Source organism: Schistocerca gregaria, chromosome 3 (genome assembly GCF_023897955.1).
Source record: "Schistocerca gregaria isolate iqSchGreg1 chromosome 3, iqSchGreg1.2, whole genome shotgun sequence".
In the NCBI taxonomy this organism is placed as follows: Eukaryota; Metazoa; Arthropoda; class Insecta; order Orthoptera; family Acrididae; genus Schistocerca; species Schistocerca gregaria.
In genome coordinates this window covers 315,173,150-315,193,459 of record NC_064922.1, presented here as the reverse complement: position 1 = coordinate 315,193,459, position 20,310 = coordinate 315,173,150, and positions in this window count along the sequence as shown.

Below are 20,310 nucleotides of genomic sequence, written 5' to 3'. Positions count from 1 at the left end.
CACAAGGAAGGAGCGCGCCATCGGAGACGCTGGCAATAATGGGGGATTCCTCCGCAATGGATTTCTCTTCTTCTTCTTCTTCTTCTTGTCTCTCGACTTCTGCCCACAAACGGAAACTTAACCAGCCACCAGTGACAAAAGTACTACCGCCTGCCCCACAGTTCCTTGTAGTTTCTCGATCTGAGGACGGAAAGGATTTTTCCTCTGTCAACCCTTTCGTTATCCAGAAGGGCGTAGATGCCATAGCCTGATCGGTCAAGTCTTGTACCAGGTAGCGTAATGGTACCTTGTTACTAGCAACTGAGAGCACCTTTGAGGCACAAAAACTGCTTCGGGCCACACTCCTGTACACATTCCCTGTCCGGGTGTAGGTTCACCGCACTTTGAATTCGTCTCATGGTGTGGTATATACTAGATCACTCGACGGATTGACTAACAAGGAGATTGTCTTTCCTCGCTGACCAGGGCGTGACGGCTGTCCATAGGGTCATGAAAAAGATCAACAATGACCTTGTACCGACCCGGACACTTTTCTTGACCTGTGATAGTGTTCAGCTGCCGTCACGCATCAAAGCGGGCTAGGAGGTTATTTCTGTTCGCCCTTATGTCCCGACACCTACGCGCTGCTACCAGTGTCAGCGTTTTAATCACACTCGCCAGTCTTGTTCCAATGCGGCTACATGTGTGACTTGTGGCAGGGATGCCCATGAGGGTGACTGTCCACCTCCGTCTCCTCGTTGTGTGAACTGTCACGGTGACGATGCAGCATCCTCCCGCGACTGTCCCATCTACAGGGAAGAACGCTGTATCCAAGAAATTCGGGTCAAAGAGAGAGTCTCCACCTCGACTGCTCGCAAGCTATTTGCTAGTAGGAAGCCCACGTTGCTCCCAGCGAGGAAGTACAGTACTGTCCTCGCCTCTCCTCGGACTACCAGGGAGGTGGCGACGCAGACATGCGATCTGACCTTCAGCACTACGTTCGTCCGTTCGGCCAGTGGTAAGATCGCCCGGTCGACGTCTCCTCTTCCTCCCGTCGCCCCTCCGACACAAGCACCTTTATCAGCTTCTGCCAGGACGAAGACCCAGAAGTCAGATTGACTGGCCTTCAAGAAAGAAACGTCTCGTGCAGACCTTCTACGTACCTCGAACCATCAGCCATCGACCAATCCTTCCACAAAACGGCCTTCCAAGAAGGCTCATAGGAAGCACAGTTCCTCTTCCCCGTCACGGCGCATTTCTCCTCCTGCGCCCCCCCCCCCCCCCCCCCCCCCAGCGGTTGCCGCCCCAGGCCGTCACCCGTTTCGCCTGGCCGCACCGCTGGTAGCCGAACATCCGGCCGTTCACCAGCGGAGGAAGCTCCCCCTTCCGGCCATCATCACAAGATGGCCGATGATCCTATAGAACAAATGGACGATGACTGTCCGCCTCCTGCTAGCGGCGGCAGTGCTCGCTCGAAGCCAGGCCCTCAGCGGCCTTCGAGATGACCCCTTCTTGCATCTTCTTCTTCTCACGATGGCACTTATTCACTGGAATATTCGCAACATTCGTTGCTGCTCCACTTGCACTGTCCGCTCGTCGTAGCCCTCCAGGAAACGCAGCTACGCCCATGCGATCAAATTGCCTTGGCACACTACACCTCTGTGCGTTTTCACCTACCCTCTGTGGCAGATATTCCGGCTCATGGAGGGGTTATATTGCTGGTCCGGGATAATATCTACTATGATCCCATCACATTGCACACCGGCCTGCAGGGAGTTGCCGTCCGCATTACTCTCCCCACTTTTACATTTTCCATCTGTACCGTTTACACTCCATCGTCGTCTGCCGTTACCAGGGCAGACATGCTGCAAATTATTGCTCAGCAACCTCCACCATTTTTGTTAACTGGAGACTTCAATGCCCACCATCCTCTTTGGGGCTCTCCAGCATCCTGTCCGAGGGGCTCCCTGTCAGCAGACCTTTTCAACCAGCTCAATCTTGTCTGCCTCAATACTGGCGCCCCTACTTCCCTTTCAGACACCTCTCACACCTATTCCCATTTAGACCTCCCTGTATGTACTACCCAACTTGCACGACGGTTTGAGTGGTATGCGCTTTCTGATAAATATTCGAGCGACCACTTCCCATGTGTTATCCATCTCCTGCATCATAACCCCTCTCCGTTCTCAACTAGTTGGAACATCTCCAAAGCCGACTGGGGCTCTTCTCTTCCAGGGCGACCTTTCAGGATCAAACCTTCACAAGCTGCGATAGTCAGGCCGCACACCTCACGGAAGTCATTCTCACTGCTGCTGAATACTCCATCCCTCACACTACTTCTTCTTCACGCCCCGTACAGGTCTCTTGGTGGACCGCAGCATGTAGAGACGCCTTACGTGCTCGTCGACGTGCTTTACGCACCTTTAAGCGCCACTCTACAGTGGAGAATTGCATCACTTACAAACGATTACGTGCGCAGTGTCGTCGTATTTTTAAAGAAAGCAAGAAAGCCAGCTGGGCTGCTTTCACAAGCACCTTCAACAGTTTTACTCCTTCTTCTGTTGATTGGGGCAGCCTGCGCCGACTATCTGCCACTAAGGTCCACTCACCAGTTTCTGGCTTGACGGTCGCGAATGACGTCCTTGTGGCCCCTGAGGATGTCTCCAATGCGTTCGGCCGCTTTTTCGCAGAGGTTTCGAGCTCCACTCATTACTCCCCTACCTTCCTTCCCCGAAAACAGGCAGAGGAGGCACGGCCACCTAATTTCCACTCCTCGAATTGTGAAAACTACAATGCCCCATTCACCATGCGGGAACTCTAAAATGCACTTGTCCGGTCACGGTCCTCCGCTCCGGGGCCTGATTCTATTCATATTCAGGTGAAGAACCTTTCTCCTGCGGGTAAAGGTTTCCTTCTTCGTACTTACAATCGCATCTGGATTGAGGGACATGTTCCCGCATGCTGGCGCGAGTCTATTGTTGTACCGATTCCTAAGCCGGGGAAGGACAAGCACTTGCCTTCCAGTTATCGACCCATCTCGCTTACCAGCTGTGTCTGTAAGGTGATGGAGCGAATGGTTAACTCTCAGTTGGTTTGGCTGCTCGAATCTCGACGCCTACTTACCAATGTACAATGTGGATTTCGTAGGCGCTGCTCTGCTGTTGAACATCTGGTTACCTTGTCGACCTTCATTATGAATAACTTCTTGCGGAAGCGCCCGACCGCGACTGTGTTCTTTGATTTGGAGAAGGCTTACGACACCTGCTGGAGGGCGGGCATTCTCCGCACTTACTCTTCTTATTCGTTCCTTTTTAATGGATCGACAGTTCAGGGTACGTGTGGGTTCTGTCCTGTCAGACACCTTTCGCCAGGAAAATGGGGTGCCACAGGGCTCCGTTATGAGCGTCGCTCTCTTCGCCATAGCGATCAATCCAATAATGGATTGCCTCCCAGATGATGTATCAGGCTCCCTTTTCGTGGACGATTTTACCATCTATTGCAGCGCGCAGCGTACATGTTTCCTGGAGCGCTGTCTTCAGCGTTCTCTTGACCGTCTTTACTCCTGGAGTGGCGCTAATGGCTTCCGTTTTTCTGCCGAGAAAACGGTCTGTATTAACTTCTGGCGCTACAAAGAGTTTCTCCCACCGTCCTTACGACTCGGCCCCGTTGCTCTCCCATTCGTGGAGTCAACAAAATTTTTAGGTCTTACATTTGGCAGGAAACTTGGTTGGTCTCCACATGTCATATTTGGCTGCCCGTTTTACCCGTTCTCTAAATGTCCTCCGTGTTCTCAGTGGCACGTCGTGGGGAGCGGATCGAACCGTCCTACTTCGCCTATATCGGTCGATCGTCCGCTCCAAGCTGGATCATGGGTGCTTTGTATACTCCTCTGCACGGCCGTCCATCTTACGCCGCCTCAACTCCATACAACATCGGGGTTTATGGCTTGCGATCGGAGCTTTTTATACTAGACTAGTCCCGTCGAGAGTCTTCATGCTGAAGCCGGTGAATTGCCACTCACCTACTGGCGCGATATGCTGCTTTGTCGTTACGCCTGTCGGCTTCTGTCAATGCCTGACCATCCATCGTATCGTTCCTTTTTTTGACGACTCGCTCGACCGTCAATACGGGTTGTATGTCTCTGCCCTGCTACCCCCTGGAGTTCGCTTTCGTCGCCTCCTTCAACACCTTGATTTTTCAGTCCCTGCAACCTTTAGAGTGGGCGGGAGCCACACACCACCTTGGCTCCAGGCTCAGGTTCGCGTTCACCTTGACCTCCGCTCGCTCCCAAAGGAGGTTACCCCCGGTTCAGTATACCACTCCCGTTTTGTCGAACTTCGTTCGAAGTTCATTAATATGACCTTCATTTATACAGATGGCTCTAAGACCAATGATGGGGTCGGGTGTTCTTTTATTGTCGGTGCACAAAGTTTCAAATACCGGCTACATGGCCATTGTTAGGTCATCACAGCTGACCTCTTTGCCTTTTACCAGGCTGTTCTTCACGTATGCCGCCACCGACATTCTGCTTATGTCATCTGCTCCGATTCCCTGAGCGCTATCCAAAACCTCAGTGATCAGTATCCGGTTCACCCTTTCGTGCACTGGATCCAACGCTCTCTTCAGCAGCTGGTGGACGACGGGTCTCGAGTTGGATTTATGTGGGTTCCTGGCCATGTCGGTATCCCTGGGAACGAAGCTGCAGATGCCGCGGCCAAGGCTGCGGTCCTCCAGCCTCGGACGGCTTCTTGTTGTGTCCCTTCATCAGATTGTAGCACAGTCATTTGTCGGCGCTTTTTATCGCTTTGGCATGCCTATTGGGCTACACTTAGGGGCAACAAGCTTCGTGCGTTGAAACCTCTTCCCCTAGCTTGGACGTCCTCCTCACGTCCTTCTCGGCGGGAGGAGGTAGTTTTGGTCCGGCTACGAATTGGACACTGCCAGTTCAGCCATCGCCATCTGCTGACGGCAGCGCCGGCGCCGTTCTGCCCATGTGGGCAAATTGCTGACGGTCCGCCACATTTTAACGTCCTGTCCGGATTTTACTACGCTGCGTCTTGATCTTGGGCTGCCATGTACTCTGGATGCCATTTTAGCGGATGACCCAGGAGCTGCTGCTCGCGTTCTTCGTTTTATCAACTTGACACACCTGTCTAAGGACGTCTGATTATGCTGTAGTTTTTTAATTCTATGTCTGCTAATACGTCTTTTATAGTGTTGTCCCTTTTAGTTGCTGTTTTAACCTTGTGCCTCGCGGTACATTCCTAAATTAGTTAGGGCGCTAATGACCACAGCTTCCAATGACGATTGAAGGGGCACAGAAGCACTATATACAGAGGTAAGAACATAAATGCAGGCTCCACCTGTGACACAATTGTGCTACGGTTGCAGTAATAACCCCTGTATCCACGAAGGACAGGGGTCCGCATTGCCAGGAACCAGGTTTCCTGGCGGGCAATGCACAAATCAGGTGTCGTGCTTAGAAGCTTACGCAACTCAGGTAGATTGTTAAACTAACCGCCACAATTCCACTGGAGGATTGTACAAAGCGTGTGCTGTAGGGGCATGCAGTCACGGAAAAGGCAAATTACTTCGCAGAGTCACATGCTGCCATTGACTGAGTGACGGACGCCACTACGTCTATCGTTTCCGAGGAGACGGCGAGATCGAGGTCATCCGGGGGACGCAAAGAGCTCTACCTCATCCTCAGAGGCTGAGGTGACAGGAAGCGGTGGTGTGGGAACCACTGGATCCTTATCCTTCTTCGAGAGCTTCCTCTTCTCTCTCTTGTCTTTCGGAGGAGGGTTTGCATGCCGGGAGGGCTTTCGTGATGCATCATCAGGAACAGACGAAGAGCGGGAAGCCCTTCGACCAGCAGCTGGTGCCTTCTTCAGCCACTGGTTAGTGTCTTGTGAGACAGTGGGGAAGTCCTTGGGAGGGACTACCCCAAAGGATCCGTTCCGAACAAGAGAGGCCGGAGGAGGCTGCTGCGTCCCCGGCCGAGCAGCCGGAGTGGGCTGCCGCCCCTCCGGCTGAGAGGTGGGAACTGATGTCCCCAGTTGTTCGGGTTGTGTTGGAAGAGAGAGCGGCCTGTCACAGCTGTGGGGCAGGCGTTACTTGATTTCTCTGTGGGCCAACGGAGAAGGGAGTCGTTGCAGGAGCTGGTGGCGGCAGTGTGACGGTAGCATAACTCCTCAAAATAGGTGTGGGGTTGAGTCGATCTAGCGTCTTCTTTGCCTCTTGGTCAGTTAAACGGTCCAGGGTCTTAATTTCTTGTATCTTCCGCTCTCTTTGGTAGACTGCACAGTCTGGCGAGCAGGGAGAATGATGCTCCCCATAGTTAACGCAGGTGGGAGGCGGAGCACATGGAGCATTAGGATGTGAAGGTTGTCCACAATCACGACACGTGGGGCTGGCAGTGCATCTGTAGGACATGTGTCCTAATTTCCAGCACTGGAAGCATCGCATAGGGGGCGGGACGTAGGACTTGACATCGCTCCGGTAGACCATGACCATGACCTTGACCTTCTCAGGCAAGCAGTCGCCCTCAAAGGCCTGGATGAAGGCACCGGTAGCGAACCTATTATCCTTGGGCCACCTAAAGACACGACGGACAAAGTGCACACCTCGTCATGCCAGGTTCTCCCGTAGCTCATCAGACTGGAGCAGAAGATCTTTATGAAAAATAATCCCCTGGACCAAGTTTAAAGACTTAGGATGAGTGACGCTAACGGGGATGTCACCGAGCTTCTCATAGGTGAGTAATGCCCGGGACTGTGCAGATGAAGCTGCTTGTATCAGAATGGCCCCGCTCCTCGTTTTGGAAAGAGACGCCACCTCCCCAAACTTATCTTCGAGATTGTGCACGAAGAAAAGAGGCTTAGTTCCCAAAAACGACTCCTGTCTGTCCGCAGCCCTACGTTCCTCCCATGGTGTGGCTAGGGAAGGGAACGGTTTTGGGCTGTATGTCACAGCGTTAAATTCCACCTTACCACGCTTAGAGACATTGGCGGTCGGGTGACCACCAGGGTGAGATTTCACCCGCTTCATTGCGGGGCATCCGCCCCAATGCCACCCACTCCGACCAGGGGCTCTCCCCACGGGCGCCACTGAGCCACAGCAAAGGCCACCTGGCAGGATGGCCATTGCCGGGAGTCCCGATGCCCCAGAGAGATGGGCTTCTACTCCTTGGCTTACGTGGGGAGGTGTCAGCTCAGGCATCGGCAGTACGGTCCCTGTGTTGTCAGGTGGCTACAACTTAGAGGGTACATGACGACCCCACCACAACGGGCTGGCTACCGTGCTGGATTTTGGGTGCCATGGGTAGTCCATAGTGATCGTGGGTGCAGATGGTGACGCACTAATGATGTAACTTACACAATCCATCGGGGGTGTATGCCCAAAATAAGGGATTGGAAGGTATAGTTACGACACCAAGACAATAAAGAGTGGTAAGGTCTTACGGCACAGAGGACTGATGGTGCACCATGTAAGGTGTCCTTCCCCAAAAGGCTCGTACTTCTGTTGAATTTGGAAAAATGGAGGTCAAACCCCCAATGGGGACCATCACATTACAGGCCAAAACAGTTGACTCCTTTTAGTCGCCTCTTACGACAGGCAGGAATACTGCGGGCCTATTCTTACCCCGGACCCGCAGGAGGTCTGCATCTCGGAAAATCCCGCCCTGCCAGATGTATTTATAGATCGTAATGATGGTTTACGCTGTTCCTTTCGGCATGGGCAATATGTGCTCCCACGTATACAGTTATGGAGAGCACGGCACAGTTAATTATTCTAACTTTTTGTTTCAGGTTTAATTCCCGAAGCCGATGCAGAATTAAAATTGCTCGAATATTTGCGAGAACTTTTCGCCAATTGAAGGTGGTTGAGTGGATCTATAAAAAAGGTTACACCTAGTGCAGTGCGTTGCGCCACAGATTTCGCCCTGTCTAAGTCGACGTTTCGAAAGCCGTTGAGGTTTAAGAAGGAGCATTCATTATCATTTATTTGAGCACCTGTAGCACGGCAGTAAAACCGGAAGAGTGTAGTTGGCCGTCGTATGTCATGACTTCTAAAAAGCACTCTGACATCGTCGGCTCAAGCGTTAGTAGAACGACCATATACCGTTACATCCTCCACCTCAGTCTTCAGACTACCTACTAATGGTTCTAAAGCCACAATGTAGGAAATCATGGAGAGTGGGCTTCCATGCGGAATACCATTTTTTAACTCTATACGTCTTGTGCAGTGGCCATTTATTAAAATTTTTGTTTTGCTGCCAATGCAGGAGATGTTTTAGAACAACAAGGAAAGTTCCACTAAAACCCATGTATGCCATTGTCTGAAAGAAATATTCGTTTTTTTTTCTTTTGGTTATGGTTTTAGGACGCAAAACTGGTAAGGTCATTAGCGCCAGCAGCAATGGGAGTGAAACTCAAAAAGTGGGTAAACTAAAAACAGAAAGCAAGCTCAGAAAACCAGTATAAGAGGGGGGGGGGGGTTGTTTTCCCCAAAAAGAGCTTTAAATGGCCGACGTCATCTCACTGACACTAATAAACTCGAGGACGTGATCGGCTGAGCGCGTGTCATCTGCTAAAATGGACAGCTGTAGACGGGCTCGTAGCGGGGTAAAGTAGGGGCACTCAAGTAAAAGGTATCTCACCGTCCACAGTTGAGAGCAGTGGGGACAAAGCGGGTGAGGACCGCCACTTAAAAGATGTCGACTGCAGGGAGGTCCGGGGGCGGATCCACGGCGGTGCTGTACCCCCAATTGTCAAAGTTTTAGGAAAGTGGAAGGAAATAGAAGGTAGCAGTTGACGGAAGCGGACTCCTGGTGGTAGTAGAGAGGAAGGGCGCCGTGCATACCCTAAATCCAAGAACGTGTCGAAAGAAAACGGTCATGGGCCAGATTAGCAGGTATAGAAGAAAGATGGCTAGCATAGCGACTCAGAAGGACAGTTCGCCGATTGGACTGCGGAGGGTCAGCAGTCTCACCAGAAAGGCTTTCCACAGGGCTAGTGTAAAATCTCCAGACTCTAAACGCAATTCACGGTGGTGGACAGAGTCGAGACGCCGACGAATAGATGGACGAGCAGAGGAATAGACTATGCTTCCATAGTCCAATTTCGAGCGCACTAAGGCACGATAGAGGCGGAGAAGGACCACTCGGTCCGTTCTCCAGGAGGTACCATTCAGGACACGGAGGGTGTTGGGGGATCGCAGATAAAGAGCCGCAAGATACGAGAATTAGAAGGACCAGCACAGTTTTCTGCCAAACATAAGACCCAAGAATTTAGCGACGTCCGCGAACAAAAGGTTGACAGGGCCGAGATGTTGGGAAGGCGGAAGTACGACGCCAAAAACTGAAACAAATGGACTTAAAGGGAGAAAAGCAGAAGCCTGTTTCGATGCTCCAAGAGTGGAGGCGGTAGAGACGTCCTTGAAGACGTCGTTCAAGAAGGCTGGTCCATTGAGTGCCGCTGAAGATCGCAGAATCGTCCACAAAGAGGGAGCCCGAGACATCTTGAAGGAGACAATCCATAATTGGACTTACAGCGATGGCAAACAGTACAACACTGAGAACGGAGCTCTGGGGTACCCCGATTTCTTGGGAGAAAGTTCAGGAGAGAGTAGTGTTCACCCGCACTTTAAATGTGCGCTCTACCATAAATTCAAGAATAAAAAGGGGCAGCCGACCTCGAAAGCCGCAAGAGAACAGTGTGCGGAGGATGCCTGTCCTCCAAACGGTAGAAATATTTTTTGATCTGGAGAGAGCATACGATATCTGTTTGAGTTTCCTGAGAAAATCGTTCATGATGTAAGTGGAAAGAGCAACAAGATGGTCATGGTCAACTGCAGAATGATGCTTTCGGAAACCTCATTGGGCAGGTGTTAAAAAGCTTCGGGACTCCAGCCACCAGGCTAAACGGCAATTCACCATACGCTCCGAAACCTTAGATATGCTACTTGTGAGAGAAATGGGGCGATTGCTATAGGGGAGATGTTTGTCCTTCCCAGGTTTCGGAACAGGAACGACGATAGCTTCACGCCATCTTGTGAGAAAAGTACTGTGGATCCAAATTCGATTATAAAGGCAAAGGAGGTAACGCAGACTATGGTATGATAAATGCAGCAACATATGGACGGTGACACTATCCGGTCCTGGGGCGGAAGAGTGAGAAGAAGAGAGTGATTGTTGCAGTTCCCGCATGGAGAAAACAGTATTACACCTTTCACTATTTTCAGAGGAGAAAGCAAGTGTTCACACTTCCGCTGCACGTTTGTTCGGGAGAAAGGCTGATGCGTAATTTGAAGAGCTCGAAATGCCAGCAAAGTTTTGACCCGATGAATTACAAATAGCGATGCGGGCCACTAAGGTATCATGTGCGACAGTGAACCTAGAGATCGGGGAGAAACGAGGCGCGCCAGATAACCGTCGAATGCGACTCCACTCCCTCCTCAAAAGTTTGAAGGTGTTAAGAGATAGCAAGAAGTCAAGCTGGAACTTCTTTACTATCACGGATGAGGCGACGGCATCCCGCACGTAGCTGCTCATAGCAGATACAGTTGGCCAAAGTAGGATGGTGGCGGAAAACGCGAAGAGCACGTTGCCGCTTACGTATTGCGTCAAGGCACGTCTCGTTCCAAACTGGAGTGCGCTGGGGCAAATCGGAGGTGCGAGGTATTGAACGTTCCACAGCAGTAAGAATAACTTCTATAATATGAGTGACTTGATCGTCGACGCTAGGAAACTGACGGTCATCGAATGTCGCTAGAGACGAAAAAAGTGTCCAATCAGCTTGGGCAAACGACCAGCGTCTCGAGCGCATAGATGGCAGTTGTGGTTGCAATCGAAGGACACATGGAAAATGGTCACTCGAGTGTGTGTCAGCAAGAGCGAACCATTCAAAGCGGCAAGCTAGCTGAGTAGTACCGACCGAAAGGTCCAGATGAGAGAAACTCGTCGTGGAAGCAGACAAAGATTTAGGTTCCTCAGAGTTGAGGCTAACAAGATCAACTTCATGGAAGATGTCAATCAATAGGGAGCCTCACAGACAACGACACGGAGATCCCCAAAGTGGGTGGTGGGCGTATAAGTCTCCAACCAGCAAATGGGGGGCGGGCGGCGGCGGCGGCGGCGGCGGAAGCTGACCAAGGAGATCAAAGAGATCAGCTCTTGCCATTAGTGTGGACGATGGAATGTGTACGGTACAAACAGAGAAGTTGTATCCAGAAAGGGAAGGACAGACAGCAACAGTTTGGAAGAAACTGTTTAAGGGGATTGGGTGATAATGGACAGTATCGTGGAGTGCCATCAACAGAGGGGAGATAAAACCAGACTGATTGAAAATGGGAGAAAACAAAGTGATCGTGGGGACGCAGCTTTGTTTCCTGAAGACAGATTGACCGGCGAGGAAGATAGTAATAGGATCGATAATTTCATCCCGATGGGCTATAATGCTGGGGATATTCCAATGGATAATTGAGTTTAGAGCAACTGTGGTGAGATTCTTCCCTCTGCTGACCACTCTGTCAGCGACTGCTGAGAGCCGGTGGCTGACAGCGTGGAATAGCATTCAGCCTAAGGCAATAGATCTTGCTCCATAGGTTGTTCGGGGGCAGCTCCTAGCACCAGCGATCGGTCGGTAGATCGGCCACCAGCAGCGTGCCTTTGCGACACAGTTGATTGCCGAGGGCATTTACCGCCAGGTGGCCCTGTAGATGAGACATGCTGTGGTGGAGGAGAGGAACTTGGTTTCTTATAAGCCTTCTTGGTAACAGAACGTTGAGATGAGGGAGGAATAGATGGTTGTGTTGTTGGGGTATGTAAAAAATCGTCGTGAGTAGGCTCTTTTTTTGGAAGTCCAGGTGTCTGATGTTGGGGCTCGTGGTTTAGTAGAGGCCATGGAGTGAGCAGATGATAGTGGCGACGTTGAATGGGCGATCTTTTCCCTGGCCGGTCTGACAACCATGGCACTAAAGGTGAGATTTCAAGTCTGCGTGGCTGCCTCCTTAGTAGTCCAAGGAGATGCAAGGACAGTGCCACAGTTACTGGCCGAAGGTACAGCGGGCTTTTGACTGGCGAATAACTTAAGAGAAGCGAATGTAGAACCTTTTCCTTAAGTCTGATTTCCTGAATGAGCCGTTCGTCTTGGAAAACGGGGCAATTTCTAGAGGAAGCAGCGTGGTCACCCACACAGTTGATGCAACGAGAGGATGGAGTTGGACAAGCACCCTCAGGGGCATCCTTGCCACACGTAACGCATTTGGCTTGATTGGAACACGACTGGATGGTATGATTGAACCACTGGCACTGATAGCAACATGTAGGATTGGGTATGTAAGGGCGAACTCAAATTATCTCGCAGCGCACTTCAATGTTAGATCCCCCCTGTGGGTTCGGGGGTAAGAATAGGCCCACGGTATTCCTGCCTGTCGTAAGAGGCGACTAAAAGGAGTCTCAAACGTTTCGGCCTTAATGTAATGGTCCCCTAAGGGGTTTAACCACTATCTTTCAAAATTTTCTGTTAGGGCGTACCATTTGGGGAAGGACGCCTTACGTGGTGTATTATATATCCATCTTGCCCCAAGATCTGACCCACCCGATATTGTCATGGAATTGGACTTACATCGAGCTTCCAGCCACATCCGCTGCAGTGTGTTCCGGGTAGCGTACATTCCCTCCATAGTGCACTTCCACCTTTGCCCTCGTGATGTACATGGATATTTTGACTCCTGACATCCAGCACGGTAGCCAGTCCGTTGTGGTGGGGTTGTCATGTACCTTCTTGGTGGTAGCCCCCTGACTACACAGGGATCGCACTGCTGATGCCTGAGGTGCTACCTCCCCACGTATGCTGAGGAGTAGATGCATATCCCTCTGGGGCATAAGGACTCCCAGCAAAGGCCATCCTGCCAGGTGGTCTTTGCTGTGGCTGGGTGGCGCCTGTGGGGAGAGCCCCTGGTCGGAGAGGGTAGCATCAGGGCAGATGACCTGCAATGAAGCGTGGTACATCATCTCTCGCTGGTGGGCCTCCACCAGCAGTTTCTAAGCGATCGAGGTCTAACCTCAACAGGAAGAAATTTGATCAGAGATAGTTTCCCTCCCTGGCCACTCCATGGGAGGAATGTATGGTTAAAGAAGGCAGTGGAGATAATTCACCCCGGTACCTCGTGTGTACGTGAGTTGATGGGGAATCATTTATGTCGACCAAGCCCCAGTTTTTTGTGGAGCATTTAGAGGACAAGTTCGTGGAGGTGGAGGGCTTGTCCAAAATGGGCTCTGGGTCGGTTCTCATCAAAATGGAATCCTCTGCCCAGTCACGGAAGTTGCTCACTTGTGACAAGTTGGGAATGTTTCTGTCACCATCACTTCCCATAAAAGTCCAATTATGGTCCAGGGTATTACATTCCACAGGGATCTTCTACTGCAGTCCGACGATGAACTACGCGCCAATCTAGAACGACAGGGTGTTCACTTTGTCTGGCGCGTTCATCGGGGACCGAGGGATAATTAGGTAGTTACTGGTGCCTTAATCTTGGCCTTTAAAGGTGATGTTTTACCCGAAAAGGTCAAGGTGATGGTTTACTGCTGTGATGTGAAGCCATATATCCCTCCTCCGATGTGGTGTTCTAAATGCTGGAAGTTTTGGCACATGTCACCCCGCTGTACTTCGGGCATCACATGTCAAGATTCTGGACGTCTTTCGCATCCCAATACTCCATGTGCTCCGCCTCCTATCTGTGTTTACTGCAGAGAACCCCATTCCCCTGCTCACTGGACTGTAGGATCTTCCAGAAAGAACGGAAGATAATGGAATATAAAACCCTGGACCACCTGACCTACTCAGAGGCTAGGCAGAAATATGAGAGGCTTCATCCTGTGCCAATGACGTCAACGTACGCCGCTGCTGCAACGACGGTTCTTCCATCTCCTGTGTCGTCCCATACGGTTGGTTCTCTGATTGGTCAGAATCCAACAGCCCCCTTGGTTGTGGGGGCACTTCACACCCTGTTGCTCCTGCTCCACCTTCTTCAGGAGCAACACCCTCCCAACCATCAGGGACATCAGCTCACCCTTCCCAGCCGGAGAAGAGTAAGACTTCTTCGGCTACTGTCGTCAAAAAGGGGTCCCTTGGGGACCTCTCTTTGCAAGTTCCGACCAGTCTAAATGCGGACACCCGCAAGTGGCTAAAACAACCACCAGTCCCTGGTCGTTGGGCTTCACGGTCATCTTCCATCCCTGAGACTGACCCAGTGAAGCCCGTGCAGCCTGAACCACCGAAGGCACAGCGAGAGAAACAGAAGAAGAAAAATAGTCTCCAAGGCTAACGACATTGCGGTGGCACCCGTCCCACCGCTTCCTACAAGCTCTGTGTCCGAGGACGAGGGGGAGATTCTGGCGTCCGCTAAGGACCTCGATGTCGCCAGTCCCTCAGACGCCATGGAAAGCACTACCGCAGGTCTCAATCGGAGGCAGCAGGTGACCCAGCGGCGTAATCTGCCTTCCCAGTACCGTCACGCATTTCTCTGTCATGGACACCACCATCCTCCAGTGGAGCTGCAGCGGTTTCTTCCACCATGTAGCTGAGCTCTGACAACTTAGCAGCTTTCACCCTTTCTTCTGCATTGCTCTTCAGGAAATTTGGTATCCCACAATGCGAATCCCCACCCTCTGTGACTATCGGGGTTATTATATGAAACGGTGTCTGGTGGCATCGGCATACATGTCCTGAACTCTCTTCACAGTGAATCTGTCCCTCTCCAAACACCTATAGAGGCGGTCGCTGTTCGGGTGTGGACGCCACAGGATGTTACCGTCTGCAGTCTTTACCTTCCACTGGATGGTGATGCCGCACAGCATGTCCTGGCTGCTCTGATAGTCCAATTGCCGGCACCTTTCTTGTTACTGGGCGACTTTAACGCCCATAACCATCTGTGGCGTGGGTCAGTGGCAACAGGTCGAGGCGCCATCGTTGAGCATTTATTGGCGCAGCTCGATCTCTAGATATTAAATGATGGTGCCTTCACACACTTCAGTGTGGCGCATGGCACATGCTGCGCCATTGACCTTTCCATCTGTAGCCCTAGCCTTTTACCGTCTGTCCAATGGAGAGTGCATGACGACCTGTGTGGTAGTGACCACTTTCCGATCTTTCTGTCACTGCCACAGCGTCAGTCTTCTGGGCGCCCTAGCAGATGTGCTCTGAATAACGCTGACTGGGACTTGTTCTCCTCCACTACCGCTATTGAGCCTCTTTCTAACCATGACATTGATGCAGTGGTTCAATCGGTCACCACAGATATCATTACTGCAGCCAAGTCTGACATTCCCCGTTCTTCTTGCTCCCCTCGGCGGCGGACTGTGCCTTGGTGGTCGCTTGAGGTCGCTGAAGCGATTAAAGCTTGCCGGCGGGCGCTACAGCGTCACAAGTGACATACGTCAATTGAACACCTTATTGCCTTCAAACGGCTGCGTGAGCGAGCCCGCCGCATTATCCGCCAACGCAAGCAGGAGTGCTGGGAGCGGTATGTGTCCACCATTGGCCTCCATGTCACTCCATCGCAGGTCTGGGCCAAGATTCGACGCCTCTATGGCTATCGGACCCCTGTCAGCGCCCCTGCCCTCTCACTGAATGGAGCAGTTTGTACTGACTCCGACGTCATTGCAAACCGCTTGGCAGAGCACTTCGCTATGAATTCCGCTTCTGCCAACTACCCCTTGGGCTTCCGCTCCATTAAAGAGCGGATAGAACGAAGGAGTCATTCTTTTCGCACCCACCATCCTGAATTGTACAGTGTTCCTTTCAGTGAGTGGGAATTCCGCAGTGCCCTCGCCGCTCGTCCTGGCCCAGATAGCATCCACTCTGAGATGCTGAAATAAATTTCAGTGGACTGCCAGCGACGCCTCCTCGACCTTTACAACCGCATTTGGGTCGAGGGTGAGTTTCCGTCGCAATGGCGGGAAAGTCTTGTTGTTCCTATTCTGAAACCGGGGAAGAACCCTTCAGAGGTGGACAGCTACCGTCCCATTAGCCTCACCAACGTTCTTTCCAAGTTGCTTGAACGGATGGTGAGCTGGTGCTTGAATTGGGAACTGGAGTAATGGGGCCTTCTGGCTCCGTCTCAGGGTGGGTTCCGTAAAGGCCGCTCCGCCACCGACAATCTGGTGAGCCTGGAGTCGGCCATCCGTACTGCCTTTGCCCGCCTTCAGCATCTGGTCGCTGTCTTTTTCGACATGCGGAAGGCGTATGATACGACATAGCGTCATCACATCCTTCCTACGCTTCATGGATGGGGTCTTCGGGGCCCTCTGCCGATCTATATCCGCAATTTTCTGTCGTATCGTACCTTCCGCGTGCACGACGCGGCCTCATATAGTTCCTCTCAAGTCCAGGAGAACGGTGTGCCACAGGGTTCTGTTCCAAGTGTGTGTGTGTGTGTTTTTAATAGCCATTAACGGGCTCGCTGCGGCCGTGGGAATTTCTGTCTCCGCTTCCCTGTATGCTGGTGACTTCTGCTTTTAGTATAGCTCTATTGCCATTGCAGCTGCTGAACGTCAGCTACAGGGCGCAATCCACAAGGCGCAGTCTTAGGCTGTAGCGCATGGTTTTCAGTTTTCGGCAGCCAAGCCCTGCGTTATGCATTTCTGCCGGCGACGCACTGTTCACCCGGAGCCGCGGCTTTATCTTGACGGCGAGCTTCTTCCATTGGTAATCACATAGGTTTTTGGGGGTGGTTTTTTATGCCTGGTTGACTTGGCTGCCTCATATTCGGCAGCTTAAACAGGTCTGTTGGCAGCATCTAAATGCTATGCGATGACTGAGCCACACCAGGTGGGGCGCCGACCGATCTACTCTCCTACGGCTTTACCAGGCGTTAGTCCAGTACCGTCTGGCTTATGGCTCAGCATCCCCATCTGCGTTGCGGGTGCTAGACCCAATACTACACAGCGGTATACGACTTGCCTCTGGTGCTTTCCGGACCAGCGCTGTGGACAGCATCCTAGTGGAGGCAGGTGTCGCTCTCCTGCGGTTACGACGCCAACGTTTGCTGGCCGCTTATGCTGCCCACGTTTTTAGCTTGCCTGGACATCCCAACTATCGTCTCCTGTTCCCGCAATCGGTTGTCCATCTGCCAGAACGTCGGCCTCGGTCAGGTTGTACGATCGCGGTCCGAGTCCAAGAGCTTCTTTTCAGGCTTAGGGTTCTCACTGTTCCACCTCCTCTCCGGGCCACATTGCGTACACCCCCATGGTGTGTTCGTCGCCCTTGCCTTCGGCTCGACTTGGCACAGGACCCGAAGGACTCAGTCCCTCCGGAGGCCTTCCGACGCCGCTTTTATACCTTCCTGGCCACGTATCAGTGCTCTGGCGTTGTCTACACCGACGGTTCGATGGTTGCTGGTCGTGTCGGTTATGCACTAACTCTAGGAAACTATTCTGAACAACGTTCGTTGCCGGCTGGCTGCAGTGTTTATACTGCTGAGCTGGTGGCCATCTTTCGTGCCCTAGAGTATATCCGCTCCTGCTCAGGTGAGTCTTTCGTTATCGGTAGCGATTCCCTGAGCGGTTTACGAGCTCTCGACCAGTGTTTCCCTCGTTCTCGTCTGGTGATGGCTATCCATGAGTCCCTGCATACTCTTGCGCGTTGCGGCCGCTCTGTGGTCTTTGTGTGGACCCCTGACCATGTTGGGATACTCGGCAATGAGAATGTTGAACGCCTGGCGAAAGAGGCCACCAGTACACCATCTCTGGACATTGGCCTCCCGGAGACAGATTTGAGAGCGTTCCTACGCAGCAAAATTCTGGACCTTTGGGACACTGAATGGTGCGCCCTGCCTTCACGAAACAAACTTCGGGCCATCTAGGAGGCTACCGGTGTGTGGCGCTCCTCCTTGCGGGCCTCTCGCAAGGAGTCTGTTGTCCTCCGCCGGCTGCGCATTGGGCAAACATGACTGACGCACGGCCACCTATTGCGACGTGAGGACCCACCTTTATGTCGCTGCGGCTCCGTTTTGACGGTGGTCCACATTTTACTGGACTGTCCACTTTTAGCTGTGCTCAGGCAGTCGTCCGCACTGCCTGACACGCTCACTGGGCTTTTAACAGATGACTCTGCTATGGCTGACTTAGTTTTACGTTTTATTCGGTTAGGGGTATTTTATCGTTTAATCTGAGTGTTTCTGTTTTATTTTATTGTATTGTGTTGATTCTGGCCTTTGTTCTACGATTTTAAACTGAGTTTTTAATGTGTTCTCGGAGGTTGGCTTTTCCTTTTTTATCCCTATGGTCGGCCAACCACCACCACACTCTGTGTGGTTTTACTTTGTTTTGTTTGTTCTTTGTTTGAGTATTTCTTGGCCTGTGTCGTCTACCGTATTTCATGTTGTTTGTTTTCCTTCTCTTTAGGAGGTTTTAGTTTTTTGGAAAAAGGGACCAATGACCGTAGCAGTCTGGTCGCCTTAACCCCCCACAAACCAACCAACCTTCAATGTTAGATCGACGTTGAACTCATTAAGATGATACTAAGGGTTGGAACCAAGTCCTTGTGAATCATTTACATGACTCGATGAACAGCCGTTACGCCCTGGTCCGACAGGTCGTTTTGAATTGCCTAGTCAGACAATCCGTCGAGGGAGTGTATGTAAACCACCTCACATGATCAATTTAAAGTGCAGTTTGCTTCCACCCGCACAGGAAAGGTGTGTAGCAGTGAAATTCGCAGCAATTTTTGTGCCTGGAGGGCACTGACTGACTCCAACAACAAGGTGCAATTTCGCAGTGGGGAGCAAGACTTCACAGGAACTGCAGTTGCATCGACACTCTTCTGAATAATGAGAGTTGACTGTGGAGAAGTCATGATCTTCGTCCGACCGAGAAAGAATAATAAACGGTGGCATTGATGGTAGGATTGTCTGTCGCTGAGACTCATTTAATTTTCGCTTGTGAGCAGACAGTAGATGATGAGCAAACCATTGCGGAAGTATCCCCCATGATTACCGGCTTGTCTGATGGTGCACTCCTTCCTTGTGGTGGTTCGCTCTGAAGGCAATCAAGCCTTAGGTGATTGTTGACACCTCAGGTCACACCTTCTGACAAACAGACACAGGGACCAATCGACACGTTCGGAAGGTAACAGCTCGGGTAATCACCCCTTCCTGGGCCTGACTGTTACTGGGGGGTCCTATCTGTCTACCCAGGACAACGAATTACGTGTTATCCAGTCACCGGCTATGCGTGGGAATGCATGGGTCGGCCTTCAGACACGCACAGGTAGGGGAAAAAAGAGAAAGGGAGGAACAAACAAAAGGAAAGGAAAGAGGTCTCAAACGCCGCAGTGTAGAAGAGGGTAAAGAGAAGAGGCAAGGAACAGAGAAGGACAGAGGAAGGACGAGACTTTCCAGCATAGCAAGTGAAGAAGAGAGACTGTCTTACAGTTACAAGCGTCCATCTGCGGACGTAGGCACGATACATATTCCCTGAGGGGGGAAAGGGGAAGGGGAAGGGGAAGGGGAAGGGACGATGGGGGATGGGGAAGAATGTGGAAAAGGAAGGTATGCAGCCCAGAAACGAAGGAGAGCCGCACTAGCTTGGGGTTCTGTGCTCTCCAGTCACATATCCACAAAGAGAGTTGTGGACCCCCTGGGGGTGTATATATATTTGTGATTTACCCAATCAAATGGTTGTGAAAAATCAGTAAATGCGCCACCAGCTTTTGCTGACGTAGCTGAGAATATTCCAATAATATCTCTGTATTCGCCCATTGTTGTGAAGAGATTACGTCCTGGTGACACGTTTGATGAGAGCCAGTTATTGTATCCAGTATTTGTCTGAGTTAGTCCTTTACTACTATGGCTATTATTTTATAACTACAGTTCATTAACGTTATAGGCTTCATTTTAGTTATTTGCTTTAATTACTGATGCCTTCTTTAGGAATTAACAAAGTAACACACTCCTTTAGTGCTTCAGGAATTTCCACTCCAGTCAGTGATTCGTTAATGACCTCTGTAAACTGATAACCTGTTATGGTCCAGTACTTCATATAAATTTCTAAGGGTAAACCATCGGGTCCTGGTGACGTTTTAAGCACCGCGCATTTCCGTCTATCTAAAACGTCAGCGGACAGTATGCCACTATTGAGACGCCTGTTTTGTTGTTCCATGACAGTGTTGTCTACACCACTGGTTCGCAGCAGTTCCAGCACAGAGAAAGGTGTACATTGTTCAGCACTGTATAAAAATTCATAAAATCTATAGGATTCCTGCAAAATGTCTTTTTGTTGTGTCAGAATACTGTGGTTTTCAGCGCGCAGATTCTCTATGAAATTTC